At 44.3% G+C, this 15,042-nt stretch overlaps 1 protein-coding gene and 1 long non-coding RNA gene across 8 annotated transcripts in view; one reads left to right on the plus strand and one right to left on the minus strand.

Moving 5' to 3' along the window:
- Window positions 1-814: 814 nt before the first annotated feature.
- On the minus strand, window positions 815-3,258 carry LOC125352998. Its single transcript, XR_007211227.1, has 3 exons — window positions 3,124-3,258; window positions 2,793-3,026; window positions 815-2,188 (listed from the first exon to the last, which is right to left on the minus strand). It is a non-coding gene; the product is annotated as an uncharacterized LOC125352998 (long non-coding RNA).
- Window positions 3,259-3,825: 567 nt separating this feature from the next.
- Atxn1 (ataxin 1) overlaps window positions 3,826-15,042 on the plus strand; it is a 411,842-nt gene continuing 400,625 nt past the window's right edge. For 3 of the 7 annotated variants that reach the window (XM_048348425.1, XM_048348424.1, XM_048348422.1), the window contains exons 1-2: window positions 4,819-5,000; window positions 13,977-14,085. The gene's annotated coding sequence lies outside the window, so the exon portion shown is untranslated. Of the gene's footprint in view, window positions 3,934-4,818; window positions 5,001-6,140; window positions 6,273-13,976; window positions 14,086-15,042 lie in introns of those variants that run through there. The other 4 variants (XM_048348421.1, XM_048348427.1, XM_048348426.1 and 1 more) reach the window with 4 other exon arrangements.

Consider the following 15,042-nt stretch of genomic DNA (forward strand, 5'->3'; position numbering starts at 1 on the left):
TGCTCGGGCAGGTCTCCAACCTCCTTCCTTCTATCTGCCTCTCAAGTAGCTGGGAATACTGAAAACCTTTTATGACTAAAAAACAAACATGCTACTGAGCTTTTCATCTGTGCAACTTCCCTCATGTGCAAATACCTTAGGAAATTATTGGAATAACTAGATGATTCCATGTAAGGAAAGCAAGAGCTGAGTGCAGCATGGCTTTTACCATGTGTCTTATGTAGTACTATAGGGAAGTGCTGTAACATGTGTGATATGTCTCATAAATAGGGCTGCAAGAAAAACAGGAACAAATGTCTAAAAATTATTACAGAAGTGTAACAGGAAGTGCACATATTTTAACTGGCATGTTTGGCTCCAAATGAAATGAATATAATGTTGGATGAATGGACTCTTTTTTCCAGTAAACAAGTGTTATTCTTCAGGCTCCTTGACTTTGTTTAGTATTATAGTGTTCTCTTTTTAATTTTAACTAGAGAAGAGCTACACTTTTCTTTTCCAAGCAGGATTTATAAAATCTACTTTCTGTTAAAAATTAAAGCCCAGTCAGGCACTGGCGGTTCAGGCCTGCTACTCAGGAGGCTGAGATCTGAGGGTCATCATTCAAAGCCAGCCTGGGCAGAGAAGTCTGTGAGTCTGTGAGACTCTTTATTTCCAATAAAGCATTCAGGAAAAAGAAAGCCAGAAGTGGTGCTGTGGTTCAAATGATAGAGCTCAAATGATTGAGCACAAAGAGGCTCAGGGACAGTACCCAGGCTCCAAGTTCAAGCCCCAGGATTAAAAAAAAAAAAAAATTAAGCCCAGAACTAAAAAATAAGTAGATCTTGATTTTATTTAACTTACATTCTGTTCAATTATTGAGTGACATGAACCTGGTAAGCTGTTCATATTTGCTCATTGGTTTTGTCTGGCCTTGCTTTGTTTTGAACTATAAAACAGGCTACTTCCAATGAAAACATATAGTACCATTTAAAAACTATCACGATTTAAAGGGCCCTGTGTGCTGTTGTATCAGGGACTCTTGTGCTCCCTCTGCTGCTATGAAGAAAAAAGTTATGTTTGAGACCTCAGTACATTCCTCAGCAGTTTCTCATCTGGCAATGGTGCTACAGATCTGTACATGAATCAGGGCTCTTCTAAACGCAGTCCTCTTTCCATAGCACTTACGGGCAGCCCTCAGGCAGGAAAAATGGTTCCAGGCCAGCTGCTCTTGAATATCCAAATCGTAGGGTGTGCAGGTCCCTTATATAATGACACAATTATCTGCACCCTTCTATATACTTCAAATCATCTCTGGATGACTTATATCACCTAGTGGGATGTCCATATTTTGTAAATAGTTGTTATATTATGACAAGAAAAAAATGTCTGCATATGTTCAGTACAATTTTTTTTCAAATATTTTCTGTTCATGTATGCAGAGGTCCAGCTGTGATGTTTTTCGCTGGAAAAATTATAATCATAGAAAAATGAATGAATGCAAGAAAGAAATGTAAAAATTAAGTTCTTTACTCACAACCAAAAGGCATCCAGGCAGAGCACTGTGGCAGAAAGCAGGGTTCTTCATGCTGAAGAGGAGTTGTTAGGATTCATCAGGATTCTGATTCCATAGTTCTGATTCTGAAATTGAAAAATCTCCCTGCTGCTGACTGACAACTACTCTTTCTACTCTTTAACAAGCAAGGGTATGACATAAAATCCTAGGATCTAATATGTACTTGCTAGCCCTTTTTTAATCTTCAAAAGTAGATAGCACCAAAATGGCAAAGTAGATATAAAGAGTTAAAACCAATGTCCATGTGATTTAAACAATCCAAAAGCACAGGATAGGAGTAAGGCTTAGCCAGACTCATTACTCATGTTCCTTTCTTTCCAAAGCTTGTTTTATCCTCAATTGACTATCACATCAGGTTTGTATGCAGAATTGCAGTGCTGTGTAATTGCCTATTGGCTTCTTGAAAGATCTTTTTTTCCTTCATCGAGTTTTCAGTTACATGAAAAAAAAATCTCACTTTTAGAGATTCATTTAATTCTTTGTGACTGTGCATTTAATATTTTGTCATCTGAAAACCAAACATTTCAGTATGAAAGTAACAAAGCCATTTCACCGGTATTATATTTATGTTGGGCCTCTCAGGTAGCAATTGGTACAGGTTTTTGTGATAGTTTCTGGCTTCAGTCTTAATGGCTAAGAAAATAAATGACACATTTCTTATTGTTTTTACTGTGGGTAATATACATTTTTAGATTCCTTGAGGGAACATTTTAAATTAACTCACTGTAATCTGAATTATGCATTTAATATATTTAAGACTGTTAAAATAACATAAATTAACTGCGTTCTGCCAGAGTAATAATTACAATATTAGCTTATGTCCCCCCTGAAAATTCTCTAAATGTAAGACGTCTAAAAATAGCGTGAAGGTGGATTGGACAGTTTGCAGATGATAGGTTGGAATAAAAACATCTCACTGAAGCCAAAAACATGGCAACCAATATTTTCTGTTATAAAAATATTTTAGATGAATTTAGGTTTTCATGAAAGCTGTCTGAAACTGGAAAGAAGAGCAGAAGCTCTGTTTATTCACAGGCCAGCAATGGTAATACCTGCAGCACAAAACACTAGTCTTTCCTGTCTTTTTTTGTGTGTGTGCCAGTACTGGGGCTTGAACTCACAGCATAGGCTCTTTCCTTTAGCTTTATTACTTGAGGTTGGCATTCTACCCCTTGAGCCACATCTACACTTTCAGCTTTTTGGTGTTTAATTGGAGAGTCTCATGGACTTTGCTTACCTGGACTAGCTTTGATCCTCAGATCCTAGCATTCTGAGAAGCTGGGATTACAGGCATAAGCCACCAAGATCCAGCCTTGAACTCTTTTTAGTTGTCAACTGTGCCAAGTGTGGGTAAAAGATATGGCCCCGTTTTGTTTTGAACTATTACCCTTCACCTTCATTAAGGCTTGTCCAGGAAACCAAAACAAGGCAGAGCCTTTACAGGAAACCGATGTTAACTGTCCACTAGAGGCTGTAATGAGACCAATAATGCCACTTTAGCACAACCGGAGGTTTAAAGCTAACAACCACTGATTTTTAAATGAACAGAAAAAGAAAGTTGTACAAACCAGTGGGAAAGAGCAGTAGTACTTCCATTTAAAGTAGCCATGTTTATGCGCACAGCATTTCCAAATGCAAAGGGGATAAAAACATGTCCAGGGTTCTCCACTCTCCTTCACAGTTAGGATGCTTATTAATATTACTTTAAAAAATTCTCAGGGGCTTTGGCTTTACGGTAGAGTAACTTAAAAAAAGCTGATACATTTCTCTTGGTGATTTTTTGTATTCTGCTTCAGTCGGTGACTGTTAGGTCATAGGTAAAAGGAGCCAAAAAGGTCTCTCGAATATAGCTTACAGTGGCTAGTGGTGAAGGGAGGGCTCAGGTTTCTAGACACTGAGTTCTGAGCACTTGAAGGAGGTCAAATGCTGCCCTGACATCTGCTGGTCTTGGAGCATTATCCTCCACACTGAGCGATGCCGGGGAGGGCTGGGCCCCCTTCTCCCTGCAGCGGCCACACCTGTTGGTTAGGTGCATTTCCTCCACAGAATTGCTCACTCTGGCGGCGGTACCCTCGGGAGTGAGGGGGTTGGGGTAGGGTGAGGGGTGGAGAAGCGCGCTTCACCATCGAGATCAGAGGAAGTTCCCTCGGTGTAGATTCGCCATGGAAAGATCGGTTCACTTTTTCTTCGTTTCTCCAGCCCTGGTTACCTCACTTCCGATTAAATGAATGATCTGGAATGAGTGGCGAAGGGGCGCGCGCAGGGCGTCGGTCTGTCCATCCAGGCTAGAGCGGAGGTCCATACCCAAAGCCGATTTCCTGACCGGCCGAGATCGAAAGCAGGGCGCGGAGCTCGCCAGCTCTCCCGAGCCAGGAAAGGTGAGGGTGCACACGCTAGGGGGGCGAGGGGGAGCCCTGGCGTGAAGGGGCTTAAAACTTTGCCGAGTTGCACACCGAGGTAGTTTTCACTAGCCCGAGGGTCCAGGTCCACGAACGCCAAGGCGGCCGTGGGGTCTGAGGACCTCGGGGAGCCCGGGGAGGCTTCCGCGAGCGCCGGGGACCAAGGACAAGGCGGGATTAGAACGAGCACGGCCCCCTCCCCCCCTGGAGATTGCACAGGCTCCCCGTGGAAGCTTGGAAAGCTTTTCTTTTCCGGGGCGGGGGGGAGGGGATAGGAGTCCCCTTCACCAGGTTGCCCGAGTTGTACCCAGCTGTCTCTCCGTCCTCTCCATCTAGGTACAGACACCCAGGGAGGCGCGCGAGCCGGGCGCGCCGTCACCCCTCAAATTACCTCATCGCCCCAACTCCCCGCCCCTTTCTCAAACCTGGAAGAAACGGTCCCCTCGGGCGGGCCGGTGTCTGCGCTCCGGATCCCCAATCCCCAGCCACGCTGGGAGTGTGTGTGTGTGTGTGTGTGTGTGTGCGCGCGCGGTGGGGGAGAGGCGCCGGCCTCCCCCCACTTCTCCTCCTCCTCCCCCCGGAGTGGGGGGCCGCGTGCACCCCGGGGTGAAGGGCGCGAGGTGCGCTGGCGGGGCTCGGGGCTGCTCTCCCGGCCGCCGGCCCGAGGGTGCCCCCTTCCCCCCCCCCCCCCCAACCAAGTCGGATCTTGGAGCTGCGGCGGCGGCAGCCAACTGCTCCATATTTGGCTTCAATTACACATTTACATACTGGAGCGAGCGAGCGAGCGAGCGAGCGAGCGCGAGGGAGGGGGGGCGGGCGGAGGGAGGGGAGGGGAGGGGGGAGGAGGAGGAGGAGGAGGAGAGAGCAGAGTATACCGCAGACATCATTTCTACTACAGTGGCGGAGCCGTACAGGACCTGTTTCACTGCAGGGGGATCAAAACAAGCCCCGTGGAGCAGCAGCCAGAGCCAGAGCAGCCGCAAGACATTGTTTCTCTCCCTCTGTCCCCCTTCCCCACGCAACCCCAGATCCATTTACACTTTACAGTAAGTGGCTATTTTTTTTCCTCCTCTGATTCTTTCTCTCCCCCTCCCCCATTCTCTCCTCCCCCCCCCTATTTAGATTAAAATCACCACCCCCCACCTCTCTCTCCCGAGAGGGGTCAAAAGCAACAACCAGCAAACAAACCTCCTAATCCCAATCGGCTGCACGGAAAACAGCTGGAAGAGGAGCTAAGGAAACCGGCGCGTCGTGCTCTGTGTGTGTGTGTGTGTGTGTGTGTGTGTGTGTGTGTGTGTACATACAACAGTCCCTGGCTTCAGCCTCCCTGGTGGCTGGTACCCCACTCTAGGCACCGGCTCAGCCAGCAGGGGGGCTGCCAGGGCCAGGGTGGGCGCCCGCCCCGGAGAAGGGGCGCGCCCGGGCGGGGGGCGCGGGTGGGGAGTGTGGCGGCGGCGCCCCGCTCCGGCGGCTGCTGGTCGGGCGGCGAGCGCGAAGTCATGTCCGCCTCCCTCCGGGTGGCGCAGGGGGAGGCGGCTTCGGCCTCTGGTCGTGCTGCCGCCGATCCCCTACCTTTCCCTGCCCCCCGCAAGCGGAGGAGGCGGTGAGAGCCATCCGGGCTCAGAAAGGGTTGGACTTCCCCGTGGGCGATTGCCTGGCCTTGGGGTCCCGGGGCCGGGGTCTCCCCCTACGGAGGCCGGCCTCCCCGAGTGTCCGACTGCGGGCGGGGAGGGGACTGAGCGGACAACCGGCGGCCGGGACTTTGCGCGCGGCCCGGTACCAGGAGGGGGACGCAGAGGGGTGCCCGCGCCGGGGGAAGGGGTGTGCGGGTGCCCGGAGCGCTGCAAGAGTGGCTTTAGCGGCCCTGGTTGCAGCCGCCGCCACCACTACCAACACCACCGCCGCCCTGTTGGTGCGGCCGCTTCCTGATCATGTGCAACCGCCACTACCGCCCGGAGCCGGGAACCTGGGAGCGCGCTAGCCCGGGCCCGCGCCCCGGGCCGGCACCCGCGGCGGGAGCAGAGGAGTCGCGGCAGGCGCTGCCCTGCGCCGGGAGTGAACGGCTGCGCGGCGGCTGGGAGGGTGAATGAAGCGAGGAGGAGGGGAAGAAGGAGGAGGAAGAGGAGGAGGAGGAGGAGGCGGCTCTGCGGGGATTGGGGATGCGCCCTGGAGCCCCGCTGCGCGTTCACTCCGGGCCGGCCTGGGGACTCTGCCACTCCCGTGGCCGCTGCCGCCGTCGCCTCCTACGTGGTTCCAGCGCAGCGCGCAGGCCGGTCCCGCAGGGGGCAGGGAAGGGGGCCGGACGGGCGGAGCGAGAGGTGAGGCCGTGTCGGAGGAGCGCGGCTTGAGTGTGTGTGCGTGTGCGTGTGTGTGTGTGCGTGCGCGGGCGGGGGGGTTGGGCGAGGGCCATGGCCGTGGGGAGGGGGCCCTGAGTGACCACTGCAGCGCCTGGATCTCTCAACCCCTGCCCTCAGGCCGCCTTGTGAAACTCGGTGGCTTGTGCTTTCATTTTATTTCAGACCACGTAAGGGGTTGACTGGAAGCGATGTAACAATTCAGGTTTTCTAGGGAGATTGAGCAAGGACCTTAGTTTGGGGGTGGGGGTGGTGGTGCTGGTGGAAGTGGGGGAGGTGAGCAAGTCTGCTAGAAAACAAAACAAAACAACAACAAACAAACAACAAAAATCAGTTTCTCCAACGCTGGGGGTTCAGTTCACCCTGTGGCTGTGACTGCCGTTTTGTTTTGCTTTGCTGGTATATAAGCCTACAGATAAGAAGAGGGTAATATAAATACTTGGGAGAAATTGAGAAATTGCTGAAGAGTAGTAAGGTCGGGGGGGGGGGGAAGCAGCCAGTCGGAAGCTGGTTATATAATGCGCGATGTGGCTAACAAGAACGGCAAGCTATTTTTATTTTGTTTACCGTATGTTGTGCAGTAGGGACTCCTCCAAACTGGTTCTGTCCCCGAAAAGATCTTTAGCTTCCCTATGAGAGCCACAGGATACTATCAGTAAAATTAGAAGACCCTGCTGCACCCACAGAATGAAAACTAATGCCCATGCCCGAGAGAAGCCTTCTCAGGGCACAGTCCTGTGCCATACACTGCATGGGAATGTGTATGCAAATAAGTTCTCCTTTGGCAGTGTAGTAGTCACATCTCAATGACATTTGTGTTTTATAATGCAGGATGTTCTTAATATTTAAACACCATCGTCATATATTGGTTATAGATTGCACATAGTCGTGGGTAGTTAATTTGTTATTTTTAGACATAGCTAGTTACTTTTTCAACAGTGTTAGCTAAGCCAGTTCTGTTTGGGTTTCTTAGGAGCCTTGCAGTTCCTAGAAGCCCCTGTTAAGCCTACCCTCTCTACTCAAAGGTAGTTTGACACTGGAGCTTGTTTTTTGATTGAAGCTTATGACCTCAGGAAGCTACCTGAGTCAAAAAGAGGAAAAAAAAATCTTGCACATGAGCTCTTGGAAAAGGATTGCACCATAATGGTTTATGCTGTGGCATTTAATCTTGGATTGCCCTCTAACTGTGCACCCATCAGTCAATATTAGGAGCTCTGCAAATAAACCGGTTTGAATGCCACCTCACACATAAAGCTGAGGTTGTAGGGCTCCTCTGAACCTTCCGCCTGCCTGCCTGCCTGCCTGTCTTTCTTGTCATACAGATAAGTGTCAGTGGTGTAGGTTTTCCATGCACTTACTTCAGCCCTGATCACTCATGTAATTAGATCAGGCTGCCATGGCAACAGACAGTGTTTCTCGTCCATTCAGGTGGGTTTGCCTGAACTACTCCAAGTGTTTTATGCACTGTGTTTGTGCTGCCCAAGCCAGACAAGAGACCTCACTATTTCAATTGTATCTTCTCTGAGTCATTTGGATGGGAGACACTGAATGAGGCTTCGAGCTACTCAACTTTTCTAAAGGAGACCAACAAGCTGTTCCTACTGGGTACAGTATGTAAATGCGTCTCCCCAGACAGTGAAAGGAGCCTGACAATCCTGCTGGTGTTTATTGTGCACAGATCAACAAGTATTTGATACTTGCTAGAAACCTTTCAGAGCTTACTAAAGCAACATTTCTTTTTGTAATCTAGTGCTTTGGGCTTTGTAGGCACTTAACCCTTTCCAGTGGGAAGGGCATCCCATCCTTTGCAGCCCCTGTTGCTGACAGTGATGGCTGGCTTTCTGAATCGTTTACTCAGAGGAAATGACTTCTTTGGAAAGTATATCTCCATTGTCACATTTTAAAAGTTTACAGCTATTAAAAAAAAACGTGCTGACAGCACAGACATTCTGAGTATATTCATTCTTAATTTGGATCTGTTGGCTATGATCTTCAGTAGTAATTTAAAAATACTTGTTTTCTCAGTCAAGCCAGATATGCAATAAGCCTATAGCTAATCGACTGGTAATATAATGCATGATGCATTGTGTGTGTGTGTGTGTGTGTGTGTGTGTGTGTGTATGCTGATACTACAGCTTGCAATCCCTTCACGGCTGGCACTCAGCCACTTGAGTCCTGCCTCTACTTCTGGCTTTTTTTTTTGGCGGGGGGGGGGGGGGGGCTGGTTAATAAGAGATAAGAGTCTCTCACATTTGTTTGCTGTGCTAGCTTTGAACCTCAATTCTCAGATCTTAGCTTCTTGAGTATGTAAGCTTGTATGGTGAGCCACTAGTGCCTGGTTGCAGGGTACTTTGGCTCAGTAAACAACTTATACTTATTTTCGGACATAATTTAATGAGTATTAAGCCTTTGCACTAAGGCAACACCTTATGAAGCCTGCTAGGTTCAGAATAATATTATGACAAAAAAAAGCAGACAATTAGCTTTCCTTACCAAAACTCTGGGCTATTCAGATAGTCCAAATCAAGTAAAGTATTTTAATAACTTTGATATTTGAAAGAAATAGTAATTGAAAATAGTAGTGTCACAATGTAGCTGTGACCCTATAGTCAGTTTTGAGTTTTATGGCTGAATAGCTAAATGGGTTAAAATGAAATTCCTCCTGGGGCCAGGATTGAGAAAGCTCAACTCTCCTCAGCTCTCCACTTTTACAGGGGTTTTATGAGTGTCTGCTGGTTAGTGAGTTTATGTGGTTGGTAAGCTTGTTGTGGCCTGGTCAGAGGAAGCATTGCTGTGGTTGAAATGAGCTATTATTTTTTGGTGAGATAAATACATGGGAAGCAAGAATATAAAATAAAGCACAGAAGTTTTGCATGATGCCTTGCAGGTCTGGGATTATACCTTGTAATGTGTGGAAAAGTACTTGCCTTGGAGTAAAATGTGAGCATATTTGTTTTTTCAGTGTACAAATACATGTGTGCTAAAAATAAGTATAAAAATGTTTGTTGTTGATTAGGAACTGAGAAAGACACCGTTTTTCTGTCTAGATTTCGTTTTAAGAGGGTTTGATAAATAGAGTGGTACTTTGTCAGAAATATTATATGTGGGCTTCAGGCCTCTGACTTGTCTTTTAGAGAAAGATTAAAGACAAACTTCTGAGCCATCAGGTTAAATGTCACATGCTGAAGATGGTCTGAAGTTTCAACAGATCTTATTCTCTGGCCTGGGATTCCTAGAGGTGGTCAGCATTGAGAGATGATTAAAGAACTAGTAAACATTTGTGTAGCTCCTGTTTTTGTAGTCATCCTAGATAGAGTTCAAGGACCCATGTTCCTTGTGTATAATGTGCCTTTAGTTTTTCTTCTGTTCTGAAATGTCAAGTGAATTTTCCTTCTGTACCTATCTGAACGACAGTTTCTAGTAACAGACTGTAGCTATTCACTTGGTTTTTATTCTTTTTATTTTTTATGAGAAGTTAGTTGATCATGAGCTCTGAAACTCATGTAAAGGTAAAGGTAATATAGGAGTGAATATTATCTGAAGGTAATATACTTTAGAAAGCTTTAACACTTGCATAAACAAAGTGACAGAATGCAGTAATCCAGGCTTACTGCATTTATTTATTGCTTTTAAGGGGAGGTAGATTGACTTTGCATTACTTTATATTTTCAAAGTAACACAAGTAATGGGATAGTTTGAAATGTTCGACTTATAAGAAAGATTTAGATCTGGGCAGCTAAACTGCTTCCAAGGACAAATTTGGTTCTGATTGTGTTTATCAAAAGCAAGCCCATCTTATTTTCTTACATATGTTAGCAACAATAAATCGCAGAAATCCCAGCAGAGGTGAGAATCTTCATTCTAGAACTTCCATATAGCACTTCTTTTGTTTTTGTTTCAGATAGGAATTTTTGAGTCATTGGTGCTGTATCATTTCACTTAGTTTAACGAAATAAATTTACTCATTCAATTTTTCTTTGACGAGTAATAAAATGATGAGTAATATAGGGTGCTAGTTTTACAAACATTTAAAAATGTTGTCTAGCAGAGCTGTAATTGGATTGGGGTTTCATATATATGTATGTATATGATTATAGATTCAATAGAAATAATATCATACTGGTAAATTTATTTGTAGAAATGGTGTTTGGATATATTTTATAATCCTCATGAATCCGTACCTTTCTGGCTAGTATACTACAAATATTTATACAAATATTACTATCATTCCATATAGACTAAAATGTGTTTGGAACTATTAGGGACAAGAAAAAAGCAACTGTTTGACATGTTTATTCTTTGCAGAAATGTTTGATTGATTTTTCTATAACTTTTAATGCATCCCATTTGTGGAGTAATGAAAACGTGATGGTAATTGCTGTAATGTAAGCAAAAATTGTGTCTTGCCTATTTTTCACAAAAGTCCTTGCAATGTAATCAGAAGTAGGGGTGTAAGGGGCAGAGGTTCCCCGGATTGCAATATTTTGATTTGGGCTGAGAAGAACTCCTCTTTTCCACAAAGGTGACCTTTAACATGACAAGCTTCAAGGGAGTTATTTAGCAGAAGGTTTTAGTGATAATTACCGTAGCTGCTAACCCATAAGCACTTATGCTTCTAACATACAGAGAAAATGTACTTTTTATCACCATGTATGACAGATTTTCTTTTATTGTGCCCTTAGCACTGGCCTTGTCTCCCACAGTATCTCCTGGTCTTTATGGACATCATATCATTATTCAGCCACCTTTTGTCGCAATCTTCCACTATTAATAGTTTATGTTTCTCCAATGTGCTTTTGAAATATCAAACATTCCATTTTTAGTATGTATCGTTGTATAAAACGTTCTGTAGATTGTTTTTTTTTTAATGTTGCTGGGCATTTTGCAATGAGTCCTCACTGCCTGACATTTATTCTTGTGTTGCTTCCCTGTGATGGAATATAGCAAGTGCTATTAGCTCTCCTTATTATCCTAATAGCGTTGGGCACACATGTGCTGTTGAAATAAGTAGGCATGCCAATGTGAAAGTAAATTAATATTTTACAACATTTGCATTGTATTTGACTGTTCTGTGCATTCAGCAGAATGGGAGGAGGCTGTAATTTGGACTCAATAAGCCCTTATCTGCCAGGTAATATGTAAATAGGATTGTGTGCACACACCAGTATATAGGCAAATACTCTCCCAACTTTATGAACTCATAAAGCTCTGTGGGAAAAATCCAGCAGCTTTTAAAAAAAAAAAAAGATCATCAGGTATTTTGAAGCTTCATGTGAGACAGTATAAGATAAAAATCAAGACTTCCCTTACGGAAGCACTATGTAAGATTAAGTAGACTTTTATGAACTAATATTTAACTTGGCCACTATTTATAACTCAGTAACCTTCTTGGTAGGAGAACAGGGTCTTCTAAGGATTTAATTCAGTAATTCATTATTTGTGCTGATACTGGGGCTTGAACTCAGGACTTAGTGCTCTTGATTGGCTTTTCCACTCAAGGCTGGTATTTTTCCACCTGAGCCACACCTCCATTCTGGCTTTTTGCTGGTTAAGCAGACATAGGAGTCTCCTGCTTTTCTGTCTAGGCTGGCTTTGATCCCATATCCTCAGATCTTAGCCCCCTGGGTAGTTAGGACTACAGGTGTGAACCACCAATGCCTGGCTTCTTTGAAGGATTTAATGGACATTATAGCCTAGGTTGGTTTACATTACACATGGGGAAACTAAGGACTACAGAAATCATTTCTTTTGCATAACAGCCCCAGACATGCAATGGATGCTTAAATAAATGCTTACTGAGTGGGTTAGTTAGAAGGAAGAGTACTTTGGCTACTATTCATTACTTTGAAAAGTGCTGGAAAGAAATGGAGGCTATTTTCCTTTCCAGCTGAGCTGTGCTCTTAAAAATAGTGAGTGTGTATGGATGAAAATAATCATGACTACTGAGATGTGCTGCCGTGCACCCAAGGATAATTGGCTCACTTACCTGTTTACAGATTACTCACACTGGAGATCATATTCATAGCTCCAGAATAGTTTCTTTCTGACACCCAATATAATTCCGGGCCTTCTCCTTCCTACTGTTACCTGGCATGAGCTTAGAAAATCCAAAGTAAATTTAAAATCAGCCTAAACAAATATGCAGATCAGCTCCAACAATCAAAGATGAAAAATTCATTTCAGCTTTTACTAGGGTGGGAATTTTTTTATAATAACTATAAAACAACTGGTTCTCTGCATTTCATGTGGATAATTGGGTACTAATTGGGTACCAACAATACTTTATTTGTCTTTTTTTTTTTTTGCCAGTAGTGGAGCTTGAACTCAAGGCCTGAGCACTGTCCCTGGCTTCTTTTTGCTCAAGGCTAGCACTCTATCACTTGAGCCACAGTGCCACTTCTGGCTTTTTCCATATATGTGATGCTGAGGAATTGAACTTAGGGCTTCATATATATGAGGAAAGCACTCTACCACTAGGCCACATTCCCAGCCCCCCAACAGTACTTTAAAAGTATAATTTTAGCAGATAGGACTAAAGAAGTATGGTAGAGGATCCAATCCTTAACCTCTTCCATTTCTATTAGTGCATAGGTCTTGACCTCACAAAAACTATTCCAAGCCCCAAGCTCCCTGATAGAAAGGTATTTGGAAGACCCATCCATCCATCCATCCACTCATCCATCCATCCATCCATCCATCCATCCATCCATCCATCCATCCTTCACTCATTCACGTATTTATCATGCAGTGGATAATTTTTGCTTGACTGTTGTGGCCAAATGCAAAAGATGTATATACATTCAGTAATTAACTGATTTAAATTTAAGTAGAAAGGTGAATATGTGTACACTTCAGTTTTTCTATATCTTATGCTTTTTTTTATCCTATTAGGTAGTATGCTAATAGTATACTAAAGTATGCTAATACCTGACTATCCAAGTATTTGTTGAATCTTTAGTTTCTCTGTGTCTGTTTGGATTTTATGATTGTCGCTCAAGTTGCATGTTGATAGATAATATATGCTGCATTAAAATTAGGTTTTAGCTCAATTAGTATTCAATCCATGCCCACTTCCACCTGATATTTCTTATGATCACCAGCATGTGTTTACTAGATGCTTAACTAGAGTCTTTGGAGAAAATGTTGACAGTAGCTGGCTCAAATATGGAGCCTATGCTTTTAGTGTGATGGAAGAGATGACAGGATCATGTACTGGCTTTCCTGTGGGCCCTGTGTGATAAACACAGACCCACCTTTTGTGCTGATTGATAATTGTGTAATTCTCATTAAATACAATACAAAATTTGATTATTTTAAAATGCAATTTCAAGCCGGATGCCAGTGGCTCATGCCTGTAATCTTAGCTACTCAGGAGGCTGAGATCTGAGGATCACAGTTCAAAGCCAGCCTGGGCAGGAAAGTCCATGAGACTCTATCTCCAACAAACTACTCAGAAAAAGCCAGAAATGGCACTGTGGTTCAAGTGGTAGAGCGCTAGTCTTGAGCATAGAGATGCTCAGGGACAGCACCCAGATCCTGAGTTCAAGCCCCAGGACTGGCTAAATAAATAAATGATGCATATTTCAATGTACAGACACTTACAGTGGACTTTTTCTTTGAAAGCAATTTGTTCTGTTTTTCATTTGCCTCTCTTGCATTGCGTTTTAGGAGCATTGGGCAGCAAGTCACCAGGGTGGTCCGCCAAGCTGCAGATCTGTCTGTCATTGTTGGACCGCAACCTCCTCTTCCTCTGGCACGACAGAGAAGTGCGTCCCAGGTGAGAGAGAGTGTGTGGCAATATCTTATGGTTTGTATCTGAGGATGTAAAAAGTCTGACCTGGGAAAATTACTAATAGCCATGTATTAGCACATTGTCAATTGCCAATATAAATTGTTGGTTTTTTTGCAGCTTATACTGTATGGAAAATGAAGACATTGCCCAGATAGTATAGTGTGTGTCTTTGTGTGTGTATATGTGTTTAAAAACTTAGATTAAAGCATTGATTGTTTTGGTTTGAATTTATTTGATTCAGAAAGAAATCCACATTTGGCTTTGTGATGATTGATGATTGCTAACTGGATCTTGAGCATTTCATTGTTACGTTTCCTTAAAGCAATTATGAATGTTCTGATACCAAGCATGTTAAGTCTCAGTTTCTGTGTTGTAGGTTTTGTTGTAGTAGTGTGCGTCAGTAGGGAAACAGAACTGTTTGGTCAGGGGCAAGCGGTATGTGATGAATCTTGAATTTCTCTTTTGTCTGTTTGGATTTTACAACTTCCTGGTTTCCTCATGTACAGTAAATTTTTCTGGCCTGGAGAGTCATGCAGCACAGGGTGTAAGCAGGGGTTTATGACTCATGGTTCTTTGTAAAGAGAAGACAAGAGGCTACTGCCCCAGAGGAAATGAGGATAGAACAGAAGTTAGTGAGAAGGAGGGGAATGAGGGTTTGGAACACTGGTATATGCAACCGAGGAGGATTGTGAAATAGAAAATAGAGGTCACTTTCTATTTGCCTTGGTAGCTAGTCCTGTTCAAAGCTGTGGGGATAGTCTAGATCAGAAGTTCCTGAGTCTAGGAGGGCAGCAAAATCACCTGGAAAGTTTAACTAACAATTTGAGGATCCACCCTAAACCTTCTAAATCAAATCCTTCCCTGCGGTCTCCCTGAAACATTGCTCTTCCAGGATGAACATTCCATACATGGGAAACCGCTCTCTTTCCTTACTTGGTGAGA

The sequence above is a fragment of the Perognathus longimembris genome, chromosome 6 (genome assembly GCF_023159225.1).
Source record: "Perognathus longimembris pacificus isolate PPM17 chromosome 6, ASM2315922v1, whole genome shotgun sequence".
NCBI classification, from domain to species: Eukaryota; Metazoa; Chordata; class Mammalia; order Rodentia; family Heteromyidae; genus Perognathus; species Perognathus longimembris.